Source organism: Oreochromis aureus, linkage group 6 (assembly GCF_013358895.1).
Source record: "Oreochromis aureus strain Israel breed Guangdong linkage group 6, ZZ_aureus, whole genome shotgun sequence".
Taxonomy (NCBI): Eukaryota; Metazoa; Chordata; class Actinopteri; order Cichliformes; family Cichlidae; genus Oreochromis; species Oreochromis aureus.
The window spans coordinates 11526152-11545954 of record NC_052947.1 but is presented as its reverse complement, the minus strand read 5'-3'; the positions used below and the strand labels follow the sequence as shown (position 1 = coordinate 11545954).

At 39.0% G+C, this 19803-nt stretch overlaps 1 protein-coding gene across 1 annotated transcript in view; it reads left to right on the top strand.

Moving 5' to 3' along the window:
- The window catches only part of si:ch73-12o23.1 (lysosomal alpha-glucosidase), a 76391-nt gene that overhangs the window by 5758 nt on the left and 50830 nt on the right, over window positions 1-19803 (top strand). The window lies entirely within an intron of this gene.

The window sequence follows — 19803 nt, the reverse complement described above, 5'->3', positions numbered from 1 at the left end:
TATATGACATCATACTGTATGCCTTATATGACATCATACTGTATGCCTTACATGACATCAAGCTGCATCCCATATATGACATCAAGCTGTATGCCTTATATGACATCAAGCTGTATCCCATATATGACATCATACTGTATACCTTATATGACATCAAGCTGCATCCCATATATGACATCAAGCTGTATGCCTTATATGACATCATGCTGTATGTCATACATGACATTAAGCTGTATGCCTTATATGACATCATACTGTATCCCATATATGACATCAAGCTGTATGCCTTATAAGACATCATGCTGTATGTCATACATGACATTAAGCTGTATGCCTTATATGACATCAAGCTGTATCCCATATATGACATCATACTGTATGCCTTATAAGACATCATACTGTATCCCATATATGACATCAAGCTGTATGCCTTATAAGACATCATGCTGTATGTCATACATGACGATAAGCTGTATGCCTTATAAGACATCATGCTGTATGTCATACATGACATTAAGCTGTATGCCTTATATGACATCATACTGTATGCCTTATATGACATCAAGCTGCATCCCATATATGACATCAAGCTGTATGCCTTATATGACATCAAGCTTTATCCTATATATGACATCATACTGTATACCTTATATGACATCAAGCTGTATGCCTTATATGACATCAAGCTGTATCCCATATATGACATCATACTGTATACCTTATATGACATCAAGCTGTATGCCTTATATGACATCATACTGTATCCCATATATGACATCAAGCTGTATGCCTTATAAGACATCATGCTGTATGTCATACATGACATTAAGCTGTATGCCTTATATGACATCATACTGTATGCCTTATATTACATCATACTGTATGCCTTATATGACATCAAGCTGCATCCCATATATGACATCAAGCTGTATGCCTTATATGACATCAAGCTGTATGTCATACATGACATTAAGCTGCATGCCTTATATGACATCATACTGTATGACTTATATGACATCATACTGTATGCCTTATATGACATCAAGCTGCATCCCATATATGACATCAAGCTGTATGCCTTATATGACATCAAGCTGCATCCCATATATGACATCATACTGTATGCCTTATAAGACATCAAGCAGTTTGCATACATGACATCAAGCTCTGTGCATATATGACATCAAGCTGTTTCGATCCAGGACATCAAGCTGAGTGTATACATGAAATAGCAATAGCAATAACACTAAGTGCAATACTGTTTTCTGGCATCGTTGTATTATACTAAATTGTAGATAGCATTTGTTTTCTATTTTATTCTATTTTATTCGATTGTATATCGTATTTTATTTTATTCTATTCTATTGTGTACAGCACATGTGTCAAAGTCAAGGCCCGCGGGCCACATCCGGCCCGGCGTACATTTATATCCGGGCCGCGAGATCATTTTATATAGATGTACTATTATTGTTATGCATGGCCCGGCGATATGAGGCGCTAATAATATACAAACTACAGATCCCATAATGCAGCGCTGCAGCCTCCTTGCTGAACGCTAGGCTAACTGGGAAGATTCCCGTGTCAATCAAGTCAAACTTCTGTTATTGCGAAGCTAACCGTGCACAATGGTGGAGAAAAAGTTGATTCTGAAAGCAGAGCCTTTCAGCGCCAGTGGGTGACTGAATATATGTTTACAGACATTGCTGGTAAACCCGTGTGTCTTATTAGTGGAGCTAATGTGGCTGTAATTAAGGAATTTAATTTAAGACGGCACTACGAGACAAAACGTCAGGATAAGCTGAAAAACCTAAATGCAGAGCAGAAACTACAGAAAGTAGAAGTCTAAAGAAGAATCTGACATTTCAGCAGACTTTTTTCACCAGAGCATAATGACAAAGTGAAGCTGTTGTGAAAGCAAGTTTTATTGTAGCAGAGGAGATAGCCAAATCAGCCCGGCCATTTACGACTCTGAAGAGCTGCATGATGAAGGTGTGCGACGTCTTGTGTCCAAACAAAAGCGCAGATTTTGGCAAATGTGAGCCTGAGAATACGATTGCTGATCGGGTTTGTGAGATGGCCACTGATTTAAGAACACAGTTGTGTGAAAAAAGCAAAAACTTTATTGCATACTCTCTTGCTGTGGATGAAAGTACAGACATGATGGACATTGCACAGCTGGCCATCTTCATCCGTGGAGAGAAATATTGAACATTAAATCGATGCGGGACAACGACAGGAAAAGACATTTTTAAAGCGTATGTCAAAGTGTAACCGATATGAAACTGCCCTGGGACAAACTTGTTGGATGGGCGCCCGGTGTTGTGCGGTGAACAAAGCGGACTAGTCAGCAGGATGCGGTAAAGATGGAGGAGGAGAACTGTACGGTGAGTTAACAGCATATCACTGCATCATACACCAGGAAGCGCTGTGTGGTAAAGTCCTAAAAATCGAGCATGTAATGATCACCGTAGCATAAACCGTAAATTTTATCTGAGCTAAAGTTTAAATCACTGTCAATTTCTGTTGGCTGAGTTGGGATAAAAGTTATCAATAGAGTTTTTGAGCTCAGCAAGAAATCTGTCAGTTCATGGACATGGCATGTGTGATGCGGTGAAGGCATTTCAAGTGAAGCTGTCACAAATGCACCAGTGCAACTTGCTTCACTTTCCCTGTTGCCAAGTAATGTTGAACCAAGTCAGCGGACTTTGCTGAACTGCACCTGTGCAGATTCAGATGGAGCTGCAGTGTAATGGGACACTCAAGGGAAAGTACGAGACTGAATGGCCCGCACAGTTTATTAGTTCCACTCCTGAAGCAATGCCCCAGCTCTGTCTACATGCGGCTCGAACCTTGTATATGCTTTCATTTATTTTTCTGGGGTTTTTGGCAGCATGTTCATATTTCTAACACATAATTTTGACAGGATATATTTTTATGAAGAGCAAAATATTTAAAGTTTATTTTTTAAGTTTATTTAATCTGGAATAATATTCCTGTCTGTTTTATTCATATTTATGTTTAAAAAACATTGTTTTAGTGTGTTCAATAAATATTTATCTTGTTTGGCCCGCGACCTAAAGTGTGCCTTGAGTTTTGGCCCCTGTGCAATTGAGTTTGACACCCTGCTCTAAATGTTGTAATTTAGAGATATTTAATTCAAATGATTTGACTGCATCATTGTGTCTTTGAGTTATGACCCAAACTCACTATCAACTTTGTGAATAAATTCACGTCCCCCTGTGACCTCATAATTACACCACAGTCCAGATGGCATGAATGAGTCATGAGGTCACACCAATAGTGACAACATCAGAAGAGACATCACTAAAGTTGCCAGGTGAGTCCATAAATAGAACCCGTGACATGGAGCAGGTACCGCCGTTTTGGACAATGCCACGGCGCGGGTATAGGCGCCAAACATGCGAGGTCTTCTCGACCGCTTCGCAGGCGCGGGAGACCCCACAAGGCCTCTGGTGTCCGCAGGCGTGGGAGAAGATACCGTCGCAGACATTAGACAGTCTCAATAAACATGTAGCATGAGCATTAAAACTGTGGTCCAATCAAGTTTTTTTTAGATAAGATATCATTCTAAACAATAATGGGAGAGGTCAGTCTGTAACCGTGTTCTAGTTAACAGTAATGTGTACAAACCTTATACATCCCAACACTTGTTGTTTTTTTTGTGTGCGTTTGTTATTAATGTTGTGAAAAAAGTAAAGGTTAGTAAGCCATCAAGCACTGATTACTCGTAGAAGAACACCAATAGGAGACAAAGCAGGCCGCAAACTAATTAGAAGGTGGTATTATTCAGTCTGTACACCGAAGAGAAGGCACCAACCACAAGGTGATCTTCAATGCATGTCTGTGTGAAAGTCAGATAGAAAACACTTACGTAAGAAAGACAGAGAAAAAAGTGAGGCGAGTAGAGAGGTGAGACGAGTCTGGTATTGTTAGCCTGCAACTTTAAATGTAAAAAAAGACCTACATAAATAATCACAGTGTTTCCTCGCTATAATGCAGTTCACCTTTTGCGGCCTCGCTGTTTCACGTATTTTGTTTGCCTTACTTGACATTAAGCTGTATGCCTTATAAGACGCCAAACTGTTTGCATACATGACACCAATCTATATGCCTTGTATGACATCAAGGTGTTTCGATCCAGGACATGAAGCTATATCCCATATATGACATCATACTGTATACCTTATATGACATGAAGCTGTATGTCATACATGACATCAAGCTGTATGCCTTATATGACATCAAGCTGTATGTCATACATGACATTAAGCTGTATGCCTTATATGACATCATACTGTATGCCTTATATGACATCATACTGTATGCCTTACATGACATCAAGCTGCATCCCATATATGACATCAAGCTGTATGCCTTATATGACATCAAGCTGTATCCCATATATGACATCATACTGTATACCTTATATGACATCAAGCTGCATCCCATATATGACATCAAGCTGTATGCCTTATATGACATCATGCTGTATGTCATACATGACATTAAGCTGTATGCCTTATATGACATCATACTGTATCCCATATATGACATCAAGCTGTATGCCTTATAAGACATCATGCTGTATGTCATACATGACATTAAGCTGTATGCCTTATATGACATCAAGCTGTATCCCATATATGACATCATACTGTATGCCTTATATGACATCAAGCTGCATCCCATATATGACATCAAGCTGTATGCCTTATATGACATCATGCTGTATGTCATACATGACATTAAGCTGTATGCCTTATAAGACATCATACTGTATCCCATATATGACATCAAGCTGTATGCCTTATAAGACATCATGCTGTATGTCATACATGACATCAAGCTGTATGCCTTATAAGACATCATGCTGTATGTCATACATGACATTAAGCTGTATGCCTTATATGACATCATACTGTATGCCTTATATGACATCAAGCTGCATCCCATATATGACATCAAGCTGTATGCCTTATATGACATCAAGCTTTATCCCATATATGACATCATACTGTATACCTTATATGACATCAAGCTGTATGCCTTATATGACATCAAGCTGTATCCCATATATGACATCATACTGTATACCTTATATGACATCAAGCTGTATCCCATATATGACATCAAGCTGTATGCCTTATATCAAGACATCATAAGTATGTATGTCATACATGACATTAAGCTGTATGCCTTATATGACATCATACTGTATGCCTGTATGCCTTATATTACATCATACTGTATGCCTTATATGACATCAAGCTGCATCCCATATATGACATCAAGCTGTATCCCATATATGACATCATACTGTATACCTTATATGACATCAAGCTGTATCCCATATATGACATCATACTGTATGCCTTATATGACATCAAGCTGTATCCCATATATGACATCATACTGTATGCCTTATATGACATCAAGCTGCATCCCATATATGACATCAAGCTGTATCCCATATATGACATCAAGCTGTATGCCTTATATGACATCAAGCTGCATCCCATATATGACATCAAGCTGTATGCCTTATATGACATCATAAGCTGTATGCCTTATATGACATCAAGCTGCATCCCATATATGACATCATACTGTATGCCTTATATGACATCATACTGTATGCCTTATATGACATCAAGCTGCATCCCATATATGACATCAAGCTGTATGCCTTATATGACATCAAGCTGTATCCCATATATGACATCATACTGTATACCTTATATGACATCAAGCTGCATCCCATATATGACATCAAGCTGTATGCCTTATATGACATCATGCTGTATGTCATACATGACATCAAGCTGTATGCCTTATATGACATCATACTGTATCCCATATATGACATCAAGCTGTATGCCTTATAAGACATCATGCTGTATGTCATACATGACATTAAGCTGTATGCCTTATATGACATCAAGCTGTATCCCATATATGACATCATACTGTATGCCTTATATGACATCATACTGTATCCCATATATGACATCAAGCTGTATGCCTTATAAGACATCATGCTGTATGTCATACATGACATTAAGCTGTATGCCTTATATGACATCATGCTGTATGTCATACATGACGATAAGCTGTATGCCTTATATGACATCATACTGTATGCCTTATATGACATCAAGCTGCATCCCTTATATGACATCAAGCTGTATGCCTTATATGACATCAAGCTTTATCCCATATATGACATCATACTGTATACCTTATATGACATCAAGCTGTATGCCTTATATGACATCAAGCTGTATCCCATATATGACATCATACTGTATACCTTATATGACATCAAGCTGTATGCCTTATATGACATCATACTGTATCCCATATATGACATCAAGCTGTATGCCTTATAAGACATCATGCTGTATGTCATACATGACATCAAGCTGTATGCCTTATATGACATCATACTGTATGCCTTATATGACATCATACTGTATGCCTTATATGACATCAAGCTGCATCCCATATATGACATCAAGCTGTATGCCTTATAAGACATCATGCTGTATGTCATACATGACATTAAGCTGTATGCCTTATATGACATCATACTGTATGCCTTATATGACATCATACTGACATGCCTTATATGACATCAAGCTGCATCCCATATATGACATCAAGCTGTATGCCTTATATGACATCAAGCTGCATCCCATATATGACATCATACTGTATGCCTTATAAGACATCAAGCAGTTTGCATACATGACATCAAGCTCTGTGCATATATGACATCAAGCTGTTTCGATCCAGGACATCAAGCTGAGTGTATACATGAAATAGCAATAGCAATAACACTAAGTGCAATACTGTTTTCTGGCATCGTTGTATTATACTAAATTGTAGATAGCATTTGTTTTCTATTTTATTCTATTTTATTCGATTGTATATCGTATTTTTTTTTATTCTATTCTATTGTGTACAGCACATGTGTCAAAGTCAAGGCCCTTGGGCCACATCCGACCAGCGTACATTTATATCCGGGCGCGAGATCATTTTATATAGATGTACTATTATTGTTATGCATGGCCCGGCGATATGAGGCGCTAATAATATACAAACTACAGATCCCATAATGCAGCGCTGCAGCCTCCTTGCTGAGCGCTAGGCTAACTGGGAAGATTCCGTGTCAATCAAGTCAAACTTCTGTTATTGCGAAGCTAACCGTGCACAATGGTGGAGAAAAAAGTTGATTCTGAAAGCAGAGCCTTTCAGCGCCAGTGGGTGACTGAATATATGTTTACAGACATTGCTGGTAAACCCGTGTGTCTTATTAGTGGAGCTAATGTGGCTGTAATTAAGGAATTTAATTTAAGAGCGGCACTACGAGACAAAACGTCAGGATAAGCTGAAAAACCTAAATGCAGAGCAGAAACTACAGAAAGTAGAAGTCTAAAGAAGAATCTGACATTTCAGCAGACTTTTTCACCAGAGCATAATGACAAAGTGAAGCTGTTGTGAAAGCAAGTTTTATTGTAGCAGAGGAGATAGCCAAATCAGCCCGGCCATTTACGACTCTGAAGAGCTGCATGATGAAGGTGTGCGGCGTCTTGTGTCCAAACAAAGCAGATTTTGGCAAATGTGAGCCTGAGGAATACGATTGCTGATCGGGTTTGTGAGATGGCCACTGATTTAAGAACACAGTTGTGTGAAAGAAGCAAAAACTTTATTGCATACTCTCTTGCTGTGGATGAAAGTACAGACATGATGGACATTGCACAGCTGGCCATCTTCATCCGTGGAGAGGAAATATTGAACATTAAATCGATGCGGGACAACGACAGGAAAAGACATTTTTAAAACGTATGTCAAAGTGTAACCGATATGAAACTGCCCTGGGACAAACTTGTTGGATGGGCGCGGTGTTGTGCGGTGAACAAAGCGGACTAGTCAGCAGGATGCGGTAAAGATGGAGGAGGAGAACTGTACGGTGAGTTAACAGCATATCACTGCATCATACACCAGGAAGCGCTGTGTGGTAAAGTCCTAAAAATCGAGCATGTAATGATCACCGTAGCATAAACCGTAAATTTTATCTGAGCTAAAGTTTAAATCACTGTCAATTTCTGTTGGCTGAGTTGGGATAAAAGTTATCAATAGAGTTTTTGAGCTCAGCAAGGAAATCTGTCAGTTCATGGACATGGCATGTGTGATGCGGTGAAGGCATTTCAAGTGAAGCTGTCACAAATGCACCAGTGCAACTTGCTTCACTTTCCCTGTTGCCAAGTAATGTTGAACCAAGTCAGCGGACTTTGCTGAACTGCACCTGTGCAGATTCAGATGGAGCTGCAGTGTAATGGGACACTCAAGGGAAAGTACGAGACTGAATAGCCCGCACAGTTTATTAGTTCCACTCCTGAAGCAATGCCCCAGCTCTGTCTACATGCGGCTCGAACCTTGTATATGCTTTCATTTATTTTTCTGGGGTTTTGGCAGCATGTTCATATTTCTAACTTGCATAATTTTGACAGGATATATTTTTATGAAGAGCAAAATATTTAAAGTTTATTTTTTTAAGTTTATTTAATCTGGAATAATATTCCTGTCTGTTTTATTCATATTTATGTTTAAAAAACATTGTTTTAGTGTGTTCAATAAATATTTATCTTGTTTGGCCCGCGACCTAAAGTGTGCCTTGAGTTTTGGCCCCTGTGCAATTGAGTTTGACACCCCTGCTCTAAATGTTGTAATTTAGAGATATTTAATTCAAATGATTTGACTGCATCATTGTGTCTTTGAGTTATGACCCAAACTCACTATCAACTTTGTGAATAAATTCCGTCCCCTGTGACCTCATAATTACACCACAGTCCAGATGGCATGAATGAGTCATGAGGTCACACCAATAGTGACAACATCAGAAGAGACATCACTAAAGTTGCCAGGTGAGTCCATAAATAGAACCCGTGACATGGAGCAGGTACCGCCGTTTTGGACAATGCCACGGCGCGGGTATAGCGCATAAACATGCGAGGTCTTCTCGACCGCTTCGCAGAGCGCGGGAGACCCCACAAGGCCTCTGGTGTCCGCAGGCGTGGGAGAAGATACCGTCGCAGACATTAGACAGTCTCAATAAACATGTAGCATGAGCATTAAAACTGTGGTCCAATCAAGTTTTTTTTTAGATAAGATATCATTCTAAACAATAATGGGAGAGGTCAGTCTGTAACCGTGTTCTAGTTAACAGTAATGTGTACAAACCTTATACATCCCAACACTTGTTGTTTTTTTTGTGTGTGCGTTTGTTATTAATGTTGTGAAAAAAGTAAAAAGGTTAGTAAGCCATCAAGCACTGATTACTCGTGAAAGAACACCAATAGGAGACAAAGCAGGCCGCAAACTAATTAGAAGGTGGTATTATTCAGTCTGTACACGAAGAAGGCACCAACCACAAGGTGATCTTCAATGCATGTCTGTGTGAAAGTCAGATAGAAAACACTTACGTAAGAAAGACAGAGAAAAAAAGTGAGGCGGTAGAGGGTGAGGCGAGTCTGGTATTGTTAGCCTGCAACTTTAAATGTAAAAAAGACCTACATAAATAATCACAGTGTTTCCTCGCTATAATGCAGTTCACCTTTTGCGGCCTCGCTGTTTCACGTATTTTGTTTGCCTTACTTGACATTAAGCTGTATGCCTTATAAGGCCAAACTGTTTGCATACATGACACCAATCTATATGCCTTGTATGACATCAAGGTGTTTCGATCCAGGACATGAAGCTATATCCCATATATGACATCATACTGTATACCTTATATGACATCAAGCTGTATGTCATACATGACATCAAGCTGTATGCCTTATATGACATCAAGCTGTATGTCATACATGACATGTATAAGCTGTATGCCTTATATGACATCATACTGTATGCCTTATATGACATATATGACATCATACTGTATGCCTTACATGACATCAAGCTGCATCATCCTGTATATATGACATCAAGCTGTACATCAAGCCTTATATGACATCAAGCTGTATCCCTTATATGACATCAAGCTGCATCCTGACATATATGCCTATATGACATCATCCCAGCTGCATCCCATATATGACATCAAGCTGTATGCCTTATATGACATCATGATATGACATCAAGCTGTATGACATGACATAAGCTGTATGCCTTATATGACATCATCCCACTGTATCCCATATGACATCAAGCTGTATGTCTTATATGACATCAAGCTGACATATATGACATCAAGCTGTATGCCTTATAACACATCATGCTATATATATGTCCTTACATGACATCAAGCTGTATCCTTATATGACATCAAGCTGTATGCCTTATATGACATCAAGCTGCATCCCATATATGACATCAAGCTGTATCCCTTATATGACATCAAGCTGTATGCCATATATGACATATATGACATCAAGCTGTATCCCATCATATGACATCAAGCTGTATATATGCATCAAGCTGTATATGACATCATGCTGTATGTCATACATGACATTGTATGCCTTATATGACATCAAGCTGCATCTGTATATGACATCATACTGTATGACTTATGACATCAAGCTGCATCCCTTATATGACATCATCAGCTGTATATATGACATCATATATGACATCAAGCTGTATATATGACATCATACTGTATACCTTATATGACATCATACTGTATCCCATATATGACATCAAGCTGTATGCCTTACCAAGCTGTATATATGACATCAAGCTGTATGCCATCATACTGCATATATGACATCAAGCTGTATGCCTTATATGACATCAAGCTGCATGCTCATATGACATGACATGCTGTATGCCTTATATGACATCATACTGTATCATCAAGCTGCATATATGACATCAAGCTGTATGCCTTATATGACATCAAGCTGTATCCTGTATATATGACATCAAGCTGTATGACCTTATATGACATCATACTGTATATATATGACATATGCTGTATGACATCAAGCTGTATGCCTTATATGACATCATATCCCATATATGACATCAAGCTGTATGCCATATATGACATCATACTGTATGCATGTATACCTTATATGACATCAATGTCATGTGACATAAGCTGTATGCCTTATATGACATCATGCTATATGCCTTATATGATCATCAAGCTGACATCAAGCTGTATGCCATATATGACATCAAGCTGTATGACCTTATATGACATCAAGCTGTATGCCTTATATGACATCAAGCTGTATGTCTTATATGACATCAAGCTGTATGCCTTATATGACATCAAGCTGTATGACATCAAGCTGTATGCCTATATGACATCAAGCTGTATGATCAAGCTGTATGCCTTATATGTGTATGCCTTATATGACATCATACTGTATGCCTTATATGACATCATACTGACATCACTGTATGCCTTATATGACATATCATAAGCTGATATGACATCAAGCTGTATGCCATATATGACATGTATGCCTAAGCTGTATGACATCATTATATGACATCATACTGTATCCCATATATGACATCAAGCTGTATGCCTTATATGACATCATACTGTGACATCCTTATATGACATCATGCCTGTATCAAGCTGTATGCCTTATATGACATCAAGCTGTATGCCTTATATGACATCAAGCTGTATCCCATATATGACATCAAGCTGTATCCCTTATATGACATCAAGCTGTATCCTTATATGACATCAAGCTGTATCCCATATATGACATCAAGCTGTATGCCTATGACATGACAAGCTGTATGCCTATATGACATCAAGCTGTATGCCATATATGACATCAAGCTGTATGTGTATGCATATATGACATCAAGCTGTATGCTGTATGCCTTATATGACATCATACTGTATGCCTTATATGACATCAAGCTGTATGCATCAAGCTGTATATATGACATCAAGCTGTATCCCATATATGACATCAAGCTGTATGCCTTATATGACATCAAGCTGTATCCATATATGACATCATGCATGATATGACATCAAGCTGTATGCCTTATATGACATCATACTGTATACCTTATATGACATCAACATCATGACATCATGCTGCATCATATATGACATCAAGCTGTATGCCTTATATGACATCATATGTATGCCATATATGACATCATATCATCAAGCTGTATCCCATATATGACATCATACTGTATGCCTTATATGACATCAAGCTGTATCCCATATATGACATCAAGCTGTATACCTTATATGACATCAAGCTGCATGTATGCCTTATGACATCATACTGTATGCTGTCATCAACTGTATCCCTTATATGACATCAAGCTGTATCCCTATGACATCAAGACATGCATCATACTGTATGTATGTATGACATCATACATATATGACATCAAGCTGTATGCCTTATATGACATGTATGCCATGCCTTATATGACATCATACTGTATGCCTTATATGACATCAAGCAGTTTGCATACATGACATCAAGCTCTGTGCATATATGACATCAAGCTGTTTCGATCCAGGACATCAAGCTGAGTGTATACATGAAATAGCAATAGCAATAACACTAAGTGCAATACTGTTTTCTGGCATCGTTGTATTATACTAAATTGTAGATAGCATTTGTTTTCTATTTTATTCTATTTTATTCGATTGTATATCGTATTTTTTTATTCTATTCTATTGTGTACAGCACATGTGTCAAAGTCAAGGCCCATGAGCCACATCCGACCAGCGTACATTTATATCCGGGCGCGAGATCATTTTATATAGATGTACTATTATTGTTATGCATGGCCCGGCGATATGAGGCGCTAATAATATACAAACTACAGATCCCATAATGCAGCGCTGCAGCCTCCTTGCTGAGCGCTAGGCTAACTGGGAAGATTCCGTGTCAATCAAGTCAAACTTCTGTTATTGCGAAGCTAGCCGTGCACAATGGTGGAGAAAAGTTGATTCTGAAAGCAGAGCCTTTCAGCGCCAGTGGGTGACTGAATATATGTTTACAGACATTGCTGGTAAACCCGTGTGTCTTATTAGTGGAGCTAATGTGGCTGTAATTAAGGAATTTAATTTAAGAGCGGCACTACGAGACAAAATGTCAGGATAAGCTGAAAAACCTAAATGCAGAGCAGAAACTACAGAAAGTAGAAGTCTAAAGAAGAATCTGACATTTCAGCAGACTTTTTCACCAGAGCATAATGACAAAGTGAAGCTGTTGTGAAAGCAAGTTTTATTGTAGCAGAGGAGATAGCCAAATCAGCCCGGCCATTTACGACTCTGAAGAGCTGCATGATGAAGGTGTGCGGCGTCTTGTGTCCAAACAAAACGCAGATTTTGGCAAATGTGAGCCTGAGAATACGATTGCTGATCGGGTTTGTGAGATGGCCACTGATTTAAGAACACAGTTGTGTGAAAAAAGCAAAAACTTTATTGCATACTCTCTTGCTGTGGATGAAAGTACAGACATGATGGACATTGCACAGCTGGCCATCTTCATCCGTGGAGAGGAAATATTGAACATTAATTAAATCGATGCGGGACAACGACAGGAAAAAGACATTTTTAAAACGTATGTCAAAGTGTAACCGATATGAAACTGCCCTGGGACAAACTTGTTGGATGGGCGCGCCGGTGTTGTGCGGTGAACAAAGCGGACTAGTCAGCAGGATGCGGTAAAGATGGAGGAGGAGAACTGTACGGTGAGTTAACAGCATATCACTGCATCATACACCAGGAAGCGCTGTGTGGTAAAGTCCTAAAAATCGAGCATGTAATGATCACCGTAGCATAAACCGTAAATTTTATCTGAGCTAAAAGTTTAAATCACTGTCAATTTCTGTTGGCTGAGTTGGGATAAAAGTTATCAATAGAGTTTTGAGCTCAGCAAGGAAATCTGTCAGTTCATGGACATGGCATGTGTGATGCGGTGAAGGCATTTCAAGTGAAGCTGTCACAAATGCACCAGTGCAACTTGCCTCACTTTCCCTGTTGCCAAGTAATGTTGAACCAAGTCAGCGGACTTTGCTGAACTGCACCTGTGCAGATTCAGATGGAGCTGCAGTGTAATGGGACACTCAAGGGAAAGTACGAGACTGAATAGCCCGCACAGTTTATTAGTTCCACTCCTGAAGCAATGCCCCAGCTCTGTCTACATGCGGCTCGAACCTTGTATATGCTTTCATTTATTTTTCTGGGGTTTTGGCAGCATGTTCATATTTCTAACACATATAATTTGACAGGATATATTTTTATGAAGAGCAAAATATTTAAAGTTTATTTTTTTAAGTTTATTTAATCTGGAATAATATTCCTGTCTGTTTTTATTCATATTTATGTTTAAAAACATTGTTTTAGTGTGTTCAATAAATATTTATCTTGTTTGGCCCAGCGACCTAAAGTGTGCCTTGAGTTTTGGCCCCTGTGCAATTGAGTTTGACACCCCTGCTCTAAATGTTGTAATTTAGAGATATTTAATTCAAATGATTTGACTGCATCATTGTGTCTTTGAGTTATGACCCAAACTCACTATCAACTTTGTGAATAAATTCCGTCCCCTGTGACCTCATAATTACACCACAGTCCAGATGGCATGAATGAGTCATGAGGTCACACCAATAGTGACAACATCAGAAGAGACATCACTAAAGTTGCCAGGTGAGTCCATAAATAGAACCCGTGACATGGAGCAGGTACCGCCGTTTTGGACAATGCCACGGCGCGGGTATAAAGCGCCAAACATGCGAGGTCTTCTCGACCATTCGCAGGCGCAGGAGACCCCACAAGGCCTCTGGTGTCCGCAGACGTGGGAGAAGATACCGTCGCAGACATTAGACAGTCTCAATAAACATGTAGCATGAGCATTAAAACTGTGGTCCAATCAAGTTTTTTTTTTAGATAAGATATCATTCTAAACAATAATGGGAGAGGTCAGTCTGTAACCGTGTTCTAGTTAACAGTAATGTGTACAAACCTTATACATCCCAACACTTGTTGTTTTTTTTGTGTGCGTTTGTTATTAATGTTGTGAAAAAAGTAAAGGTTAGTAAGCCATCAAGCACTGATTACTCGTAGAAGAACACCAATAGGAGACAAAGCAGGCCGCAAACTAATTAGAAGGTGGTATTATTCAGTCTGTACACGAAGAAGGCACCAACCACAAGGTGATCTTCAATGCATGTCTGTGTGAAAGTCAGATAGAAAACACTTACGTAAGAAAGACAGAGAAAAAAGTGAGGCGGTAGAGAGGTGAGGCGAGTCTGGTATTGTTAGCCTGCAACTTTAAATGTAAAAAAAGACCTACATAAATAATCACAGTGTTTCCTCGCTATAATGCAGTTCACCTTTTAACGGCCTCGCTGTTTCACGTATTTTGTTTGCCTTACTTGACATTAAGCTGTATGCCTTATAAGGCGTAAACTGTTTGCATACATGACACCAATCTATATGCCTTGTATGACATCAAGGTGTTTCGATCCAGGACATGAAGCTATATCCCATATATGACATCATACTGTATACCTTATATGACATCAAGCTGTATGTCATACATGACATCAAGCTGTATGCCTTATATGACATCAAGCTGTATGTCATACATGACATCAAGCTGTATGCCTTATATGACATCATACTGTATGCCTTATATGACATCAAGCTGCATGCCATATATGACATCAAGCTGTATGCCTTATATGACATGTCATCAAGCTGTATGCATCAATATGACATGTATGCATATGACATCAAGCTGTATGCCTTATATGACATCATCAAGCTGTATATGACATCATCACTGTATGCCTTATATGACATCAAGTATGCCTTATATGACATCCTGTATATATGACATCAAGTATGCCTTATATGACATCATGCCTTATATGACATCATACTGTATACCTTATATGACATCAAGCTGCATCCCATATATGACATCAAGCTGACATCATATGCCTTATATGACATCAAGCTGACATCATGCCTTATATGACATCAAGCTGTATCCCATATGACATCATACTGTATATATGACATCAAGCCTATATATCATCAATGCTGCTGTCCCATATATGACATCATACTGTATCCCTTATATGACATCAAGCTGTATGCCTTATATGACATCATGCTATATGACATCATGTATTATACATGACATATATGACATCATAATGACTGCTTGACATCCCTTATATGACATCATACTGTATGCATTATATGACATCAAGCAGTTTGCATACATGACATCAAGCTCTGTGCATATATGACATCAAGCTGTTTCGATCCAGGACATCAAGCTGAGTGTATACATGAAATAGCAATAGCAATAACACTAAGTGCAATACTGTTTTCTGGCATCGTTGTATTATACTAAATTGTAGATAGCATTTGTTTTTCTATTTTATTCTATTTTATTCGATTGTATATCGTATTTTTTTTTTATTCTATTCTATTGTGTACAGCACATGTGTCAAAGTCAAGGCCCTTGAGGCCACATCCGACCAGCGTACATTTATATCCGGACGCGAGATCATTTTATATAGATGTACTATTATTGTTATGCATGGCCCGGCGATATGGAGCTAATAATATACAAACTACAGATCCCATAATGCAGCGCTGCAGCCTCCTTGCTGAGCAGCTAGGCTAACTGGGAAGATTCCGTGTCAATCAAGTCAAACTTCTGTTATTGCGAAGCTAACCGTGCACAATGGTGGAGAAAAAAGTTGATTCTGAAAGCAGAGCCTTTCAGCGCCAGTGGGTGACTGAATATGTGTTTACAGACATTGCTGGTAAACCCGTGTGTCTTATTAGTGGAGCTAATGTGGCTGTAATTAAGGAATTTAATTTAAGATGGCACTACGAGACAAAATGTCAGGATAAGCTGAAAAACCTAAATGCAGAGCAGAAACTACAGAAAGTAGAAGTCTAAAGAAGAATCTGACATTTCAGCAGACTTTTTCACCAGAGCATAATGACAAAGTGAAGCTGTTGTGAAAGCAAGTTTTATTGTAGCAGAGAGATAGCCAAATCAGCCCGGCCATTTACGACTCTGAAGAGCTGCATGATGAAGGTGTGCGGCGTCTTGTGTCCAAACAAAGCAGATTTTTGGCAAATGTGAGCCTGAGGAAAATCGATTGCTGATCGGGTTTGTGAGATGGCCACTGATTTAAGAACACAGTTGTGTGAAAAAAGCAAAAACTTTATTGCATACTCTCTTGCTGTGGATGAAAGTACAGACATGATGGACATTGCACAGCTGGCCATCTTCATCCGTGGAGAGGAAATATTGAACATTAAATCGATGCGGGACAACGACAGGAAAATACATTTTTAAAGCGTATGTCAAAGTGTAACCGATATGAAACTGCCCTGGGACAAACTTGTTGGATGGGCGCGGTGTTGTGCGGTGAACAAAGCGGACTAGTCAGCAGGATGCGAGTAAAGATGGAGGAGGAGAACTGTACCGGTGAGTTAACAGCATATCACTGCATCATACACCAGGAAACGCTGTGTGGTAAAGTCCTAAAAATCGAGCATGTAATGATCACCGTAGCATAAACCGTAAATTTTATCTGAGCTAAAAGTTTAAATCACTGTCAATTTCTGTTGGCTGAGTTGGGATAAAAGTTATCAATAGAGTTTTTGAGCTCAGCAAGAAATCTGTCAGTTCATGGACATGGCATGTGTGATGCGGTGAAGGCATTTCAAGTGAAGCTGTCACAAATGCACCAGTGCAACTTGCCTCACTTTCCCTGTTGCCAAGTAATGTTGAACCAAGTCAGCGGACTTTGCTGAACTGCACCTGTGCAGATTCAGATGGAGCTGCAGTGTAATGGGACACTCAAGGGAAAGTACGAGACTGAATGGCCCGCACAGTTTATTAGTTCCACTCCTGAAGCAATGCCCCAGCTCTGTCTACATGCGGCTCGAACCTTGTATATGCTTTCATTTATTTTTTCTGGGGTTTTTGGCAGCATGTTCATATTTCTAACTTGCATAATTTTGACAGGATATATTTTTATGAAGAGCAAAATATTTAAAGTTTATTTTTTTTAAGTTTATTTAATCTGGAATAATATTCCTGTCTGTTTTTATTCATATTTATGTTTAAAAAACATTGTTTTAGTGTGTTCAATAAATATTTATCTTGTTTGGCCCGCGACCTAAAGTGTGCCTTGAGTTTTGGCCCCCTGTGCAATTGAGTTTGACACCCCTGCTCTAAATGTTGTAATTTAGAGATATTTAATTCCAAATGATTTGACTGCATCATTGTGTCTTTGAGTTATGACCCAAACTCACTATCAACTTTGTGAATAAATTCACGTCCCCCTGTGACCTCATAATTACACCACAGTCCAGATGGCATGAATGAGTCATGAGGTCACACCAATAGTGACAACATCAGAAGAGACATCACTAAAGTTGCCAGGTGAGTCCATAAATAGAACCCGTGACATGGAGCAGGTACCGCCGTTTTGGACAATGCCACGACGCAGGTATAAGCGCATAAACATGCGAGGTCTTCTCGACCAGCTTCGCAGGCGCGGGAGACCCCACAAGGCCTCTGGTGTCCGCAGGCGTGGGAGAAGATACCGTCGCAGACATTGAGACAGTCTCAATAAACATGTAGCATGAGCATTAAAACTGTGGTCCAATCAAGTTTTTTTTTAGATAAGATATCATTCTAAACAATAATGGGAGAGGTCAGTCTGTAACCGTGTTCTAGTTAACAGTAATGTGTACAAACCTTATACATCCCAACACTTGTTGTTTTTTTTGTGTGCGTTTGTTATTAATGTTGTGAAAAAAGTAAAGGTTAGTAAGCCATCAAGCACTGATTACTCGTAGAAGAACACCAATAGGAGACAAAGCAGGCCGCAAACTAATTAGAAGGTGGTATTATTCAGTCTGTACACCGAAGAGAAGGCACCAACCACAAGGTGATCTTCAATGCATGTCTGTGTGAAAGTCAGATAGAAAACACTTACGTAAGAAAGACAGAGAAAAAAGTGAGGCGGTAGAGAGGTGAGGCGAGTCTGGTATTGTTAGCCTGCAACTTTAAATGTAAAAAAGACCTACATAAATAATCACAGTGTTTCCTCGCTATAATGCAGTTCACCTTTTAACGCCCTCGCTGTTTCACGTATTTTGTTTGCCTTACTTGACATTAAGCTGTATGCCTTATAAGGCGTAAACTGTTTGCATACATGACACCAATCTATATGCCTTGTATGACATCAAGGTGTTTCGATCCAGGACATGAAGCTATATCCCATATATGACATCATACTGTATACCTTATATGACATCAAGCTGTATGTCATACATGACATCAAGCTGTATGCCTTATATGACATCAAGCTGTATGTCATACATGACACATCAAGCTGTACTGCCTTATGCCTTATATGACATCATACTGTATGCCTTATATGACATCATACTGTATGCTGACATCAAGCTGCATGCCTTATATGACATCAAGCTGTATGCCATATATGACATCAAGCTGTATGCCTTATATGACATCAAGCTGTATGCCTTATATGACATCAAGCTGTATATGACATCAAGCTGTATCCATATATGACATCATACTGTATGCTTATATGACATCAAGCTGTATGCCTTATAAGACATCATGCTGTATGTCATATATGACATCAAGCTGTATGCCTTATATGACATGACATCATACTGTATCCCATATCATCAAGCTGTATGCCTTATATGACATCATGCTGTATGTCATATATGACATCAAGCTGCAT